The sequence below is a fragment of the Morone saxatilis genome, unplaced genomic scaffold (genome assembly GCF_004916995.1).
Source record: "Morone saxatilis isolate NCDOM2014 unplaced genomic scaffold, NCSU_SB_2.0 Contig14, whole genome shotgun sequence".
Taxonomy (NCBI): domain Eukaryota; kingdom Metazoa; phylum Chordata; class Actinopteri; family Moronidae; genus Morone; species Morone saxatilis.
Window position 1 is genome coordinate 3,250,386 of NW_023339696.1, and position 6,678 is coordinate 3,257,063.

Below are 6,678 nucleotides of genomic sequence, written 5' to 3' on the forward strand. Positions count from 1 at the left end.
TGGGGGACAATGAGCAGTGACAACAGCAACAACAGTAACCGTAGCAATAATAATACTTATAATAATAATAACACTAATATCAGTGATATCAGCAATGGCAGTCAAGTTGAGTTGTTTCCAGGATAGAGGTAGCTCGACACTCAAAAATACTTCTGGCTCCATTTAAACCAAGATGGCAGCAGCTTTAATGCCAAACTTGAGGCTTCAAAACAGTAGTCCACAAACCAATGGGTGATGTGCTACTACTATATTACTGCCAAATCTTCAAATGACCTCCTAGCTCACCATCATGTACAAAGTACAACCAAGATGTGTACAACCCACACACAACACTTCCTATATTTAAGATCTGACAGATATGAAAATCTAACCAATTATGGGAAATAAAGGTCACTACACTTGTTTTTACTCACTTTACTTACTTTCTATTTGCACTTATAATGATGAAACTGTATAGAGTGGGTATTTTTTTTAATGTAGTTTAGTTTTACGATATAACATTTTCTCTTTCTGCAGTTTTAATTATCATTAATTAGCTATTGTTCCTGTGCACATTTCCAAATTTTGGGTTCCAAAAAGGCTTGGGCCTGCCTGGAGATTATTATTTTCCAAGGAAATCAGTATTTCATACAGAGCATCTGAAAGGTGTAATAAGTGTGTAAAACTTCATCCCGACTTAATTGAGAATATTTAAGAAAAAGACATGAAATTGGTAAGATAAAAAAAAACCTAACTGACGTTGAGAACATCTGGCCCCTGCCTGATCCGACCTGAAGCTGCCCATGAGTGAACTATTGATCTGCATTGACATCTGCTCCCAATAAATGATTTTCTCTTCAAAATCGTCCAAGTGGAGAAAAGAAATTCACATGTGGGTGGAAAACTAATGACGTAAATGTATTGTATGTTATATTGTAAATCAGAGTGCGGGAAGAGGAGAGGTACAGAGAAATCGACAGTTGGGCAAAGACCACTGAGGCCTCCCAAAATAAATGGCATTAATGTATTTGTAACAATATTACATATTGCAGAGAGAGAGAGGGTAAAATACAGAAAAAAAAACGCACAGTAAGGCAAACAAGTGACAGCCTAGATACTGATCACAAAATATGTATGTGGACAACAGAACATAACATCCATACAAGATAGTTTCCCAATAAACAAATTCCATTTATATATAAATAACACCTCCCTTGCTCTGGCTCCGCATCAAATTATCACATTTAGCCCCATTTCAAACAGATCTTATGTTTATTTTTTCTCTGTTCTATCTATTACTTATATTGTGTCTCCATTTGTATGTCTTGCTTTTGTCCTTTATTGTGAAGCACTTTGTGATGTCTGATCCAGAAAGCTGTTATACCGGTATAAATAAACTTCACTTACTTAATAATCAGACAGACATTTAGGGAAATTGCAAGAATGTGACGATCAACATTCATCACTGCCTCCCCAAACATATAGAATATATTTATATAGCTGTATAAGACACAGACCTAAAAGTACTTCAACTTAAATAACAAAAGAGGTTGCTTGATATTGCCCTCTAAAATGACCCAGTTGAACATTTTCTGATTTGGCACCCCTATGGCTGGCATTTATTTAAGAAACTAGAGATGATGGTTGTCTTTAAGAAACCAACATCACCTGCTGGAAGGAGACAAGATCCCAACAGTGGTCTCTGGAGTCAGTTGCTTTCAGTGCCGTGTGCGAGTCAACCATGTTGAACCGCCATGTTTCTACAGTAGCCACCATAGTTTCTCCTGCATGCTTGGAGGGTGAGTGGTATTCATTTGGTTGCAATCTGCAACGTCATCCCTAGCTACCAGTTAATCTAACACACTGGTCCTTTAAATCACTGAGATCAGTCCCCACTAACAACTCCCTGAATGAAACATGTACATATTGGCAAAGAAATCAAAGAGAAAGAGAGAAATCAACTACAGTACCACAGTGGGTAAAGGACAAGAGCCATAACACATGGCATTAATGTGTTAAAGACAGATAAAGTGTTACAGAAGGAAAGGTGAAAAAAAGAAACTGAGGGAGGGGAAAGAAAAATAGACAGCTGGGTGAACTATTGATGTCTCGTCAGACAAATAGCATAACGGTATTGGTAACAATATTAGCATTTTACCCTCTTGTCATTGCTAATAGGACTGGATTGATGCTTTGTGGGCAGGTATTGACCCACAAGCCCCATGATTCTGTTCTCCTAATTGCATGAAGAGTATATAACAATCTGTATTTCACATTTACTTTATACATTTCAGTCATTTAACTGTGGTTGTGACCAGAGCAGCTTAGAGTGAGGGAAACAGAGGACCCCAAAATCACAATTTGCCTCAACTGGCTTTGTAATCTGTACAGCATACCACACCCTCTATCCATAGACTTTTCATTTGGATAGGAAATGGGAGGGTCCCCCAGGTATGGTACGGTGGCCCAAATTCTTTATTGATTTGATGTAATAATAATCTAAACAGTTTCAATAGGTCACAGCAGTCGCATATCTTTATGATTTTAGATTACAGACAACGTCAACAGCCAGCCACACTATGACCTACTACTCAGGGAACTGTACTGACATCATTGCAGAAGTTCTCTGTTGAATGTTGGACTAGGACAACACTTGAAGTTTATTATCAGTAAAATCAAAGAGCTGGTGTTGGCCTCCAGCCCCTGTCACCACCCTGGGAGAGGAAAGAGATTGTGGGTTCTTACAGGTGGGCTGGGGTCCTCATTAACAATTAACTGGACAGGTCAAACAACAAAGAAAGCACAGAGCTGCACTGAACTATTTTTCTCAGTTAAATGCTGGGAAGGAGACATCAAGACAGCAGACCAGCCTATCACAATAAGACTATATTACTAGGGCTGTGCAAGAATGTGCCAATACCATATGTATCACAATACAAGAGTTACTCTAGTAACTCTAGTTACTCTAGTTATTCAATATATTGTGATCATTTAAAAAAATAAAAGTTTGGAAAAATTGTCTTAGTATAAAGAAAACACCACCATATGCATAAAATCTAAGTAAAATCATGTTTACTTTAAGCACAAAACTTGATTGTGTTTTTGAGAATCTATACAATATAACTAAACAAAGTACTGCAATCAGATTTTTAGCTGTCGGAGTTTTGCTACCGGACTTCTTTTGCTCAAATATTTGCATAATTTTGTTATATGTTATCCTATCTTATCTACCTTTTTTTTTTTAGCTATACTCATGTAACGCTAATCTAATCCCATAAACTTTCCAATCTACTAATACCAATACTGTTCTCAAGTCAAGGTAAGGGTACGATCATGATTATTGGTATGGCATTGTCATTATAAGATATATATCTATATATCTTTACCCTTTAATTATTTGATGTAAACAACTTAAAATAAAAATTGCATTACTTTGATCAAGTTGAAAAATGGTGAGTAAAAAATAAAATCACATCTCCCACCACTGTATCCATTTATCTATTATCTCTGCCTGTTTGTAGCTGAAGAAAATAAAACCAAGGGCGAGGATGAAGAAGAGACAATAAAAAAGATGAAAACACGACAGCAAATAGGAGGCAGGATGAGAACGCTGCAGGGAGACACGAGGCTTTTTGTTTGTCCTGCCTGGTGAGTTTGTTACCATTTACACACCCATACACACACACACACACACACACACACACACAAACATTACACACTCAGATGTGCATACATACACATGCAACGTAGATACAAACACACACCATATGCACAGACACACTGACATGTATGTGTGGAGATACATGCACAGACTCAGCTTGCACTCAGAGGGAGAGAGTGTGTGTATGAGTGTGTGTAGAGTTGGCACAGCTGCAGCTCTGGGTGGGGGGTCTGACACTGTACTGCCTCCGGGTAAAGAATCTGGTGCTGTGTGTGTGTATTGGTGTTTCTGTACACGTTTGAAATGCCACTCAGTATTGTGAGTGTGTACATCAATGTGTATGTATGTGTGTGTCAGTGTTAGTGTGTGTGTATGAGGGTCTTGACCCCCATCAGTCTCACTCAGGACTCACTTAACAGCACCAGAGGGGGCCTCCAGCAACACAAGCTCCAGGGGTGGGACAAGTGTGTGTACGTGTATGTGTGTGTGTGTGTGTGTGTGCATGAGGGGGAGTTGCTGAGCAAGAGATGAAGTGACACCCACCACAGTCCTTTTGTAATGCTGTGCTGAGCAAGCGACGGACATAAACACAAACGCACACATTTAACAGCACACAACTCACTGTTACTCACAGTATTACTGCTGCTGCTTTAGACTTTATATTGAAGACTGACACACTGACATATTCTCTTTCAGTTTACATACTTTACATCACAAACAAACTGACATGTTTTTTTACAATTACAATGAAGATTTAAAGCTGCAGTGGGTAACTTCAATCAGAGCTGAGAAAGATAGTTGATTATTGAGTCTCATTCCCAGGTCGTCAAATGCCGACAATTTAAAACAAAAAAGCAAATGACACTCAGCAATCAACTATATTTCTCGACTCTTTCTTCTGCAGAGATACATCTTTACGAACCTACAGTATACAGAGAAGGGTGTTATGGGTACTGTAGGGCATTGTGCACGGTGCACACATCCCAAATCTCAACAACATGTAGTGCGGACCTGCGCATCAAGCAGGCTGATCAGTTGATCCAGCATCCCGTTGGGACGTTTTCTCTATTTGGGTGTACTTTTGAGCATAGCTCTACCACAAGTGATCCTCCAGCAGAGTAGAGGAAACCAAACTCTTTTAGAGGTATTTCATATTGTTGCCCACCTTGCCATTGTCTCATATATTTATGTTCTACAAAAAATGGACCACCCTACATGAGTGAGCCGCTCTACCTTCAGTCTCACTCCGCCCCTGGATACTTTAGTCAGGAGATGACTGTTTACTACTCCTTGTTATGTTGCTAGTGCTACACCAGTACTACAACTGTTACTGTTGCTATTGCTGCTCCTACTGCTTCTTATACTACTTCTGGTCCTTTTACTGTTGGTACTACCACAAGTCAAGTAGTGCTACCTCTACTACTCCGACCTCTATTGCTATTGCTACTAGTGTTGCTGTTACTGCTGTCAGTCAGATTAACGTGCTAGGGCAGCCATTCTCATTCTCAGGACCCTGGGGCACCCCATGCCTACGGTGGGGTGGGGGAGTGCATGCTGAAATATTACCACACCCCTGGTTTATAGTGTGGTTAAACAAACATTTTTAGACTACATTTTGATACAGGGACCCTCTTCAAGACAGGATGTCAAGATTACAAAATAAAGCGGGGACCACCTGGAGGCCTTTATCTATCTTGTGCTTTAGTGCTGCGTATTCCCAAACTAAAATACAACTGAATTGCCCAAACCTATTCCTATGTTGAGCTTTTGGGAGTCTGGTAATATGTCGTCCAGTAGTATCCTCACTACTATCACCAGATCCACCCGATCACAACTATTACGACCGCTATCACCACTACTGTTAGTACTGCTGCTCATACTTGTGAGAAGTGAAGTTGGTGCAGCGCCAGGTTCCGTTTCTCAGACGTTCCTCAGCCTGGTTTCCATCCAGCCTTCACTGCTTACAGTACATGTGGTAATGTGATATTTCTCATTAAACCAGGCAAAATAAGTCAAAGAGACAGCACTGAAACACAATGTGGGCTCTGTGTGAGTGTGTGTGTGTGCATATGTGAGTTGTATTTGTGCTGTGCTGGATGAGTGGGTGTGTTCCAACAAGACAGGATATTCATTAATTTGGGAATAATTGATTATCGGCTTGTAACTTTTATTACTTGGCTTAAGGAGGTGTGTGTGTGTGTGTGTTGGGTGTGTGTGGTGGTGTGATGTGTGTGTCTGTGGTGTAAGCAAACGGCTGAAAGAAAAAAGTTCCTTGTTTTTTTAATTTTACCTATGAAACCCATTATAATTGTAGCGCAAGAATATATTTCTTCTATTTCCTGACATGCCTCAGTGACCTATGACCTCCTATGATGGTTTTCTTCTAATATTAGTGATTGACCTGTTTCTCATGTTGACCTTAGTGGCAGTCTCTGTGGATGAGTGAAAAATGATGAGAATGTAAAGTGTGAATTTCCATCCAGAGGCCCTGCGGTGTCTGAAGGAAAAGAAAACATCAACGCAATAAAGAATGTGAGAAAGAAACACTTCAGCGCTCAGTCTGACACCCCTAAAGCGTGAAATAACAGCGCTTCTAGTTTTAAAATATTTTTCATGCTTCATTGAGAGGATGGATGCTGTTTTCAAACAGCTTCACCTTCAAACAGTCGCACACATTTACAGCCAGGAGATTCCCAGCAAAACTAAACACTGTAACACACACTGTTCATAGAGGACACAAGAAATACAGCCAACAGAAACCACATACTGCATCGGAAAGTTGACGTAGTTTGTTTTCGGACGAAGTTTCAACTAAAGTCCTTTATAACACAGCTCCTATACTGGCCACTGGACGCCAACAAAACTGACTACTGTAGTTACTGTAAAACCAACATCTTCTCTCAAACAACTGTCTGGAAGTAAGCCAGCAGCATTGCTAATGAAAGCAAACAACTGTGTCCGAGCACTTCTAAAGTTAGCTAGGGAAACTCACAACTAGTAGCCACTGCTATTGAATGATGTACATTTTAGTTGACAAA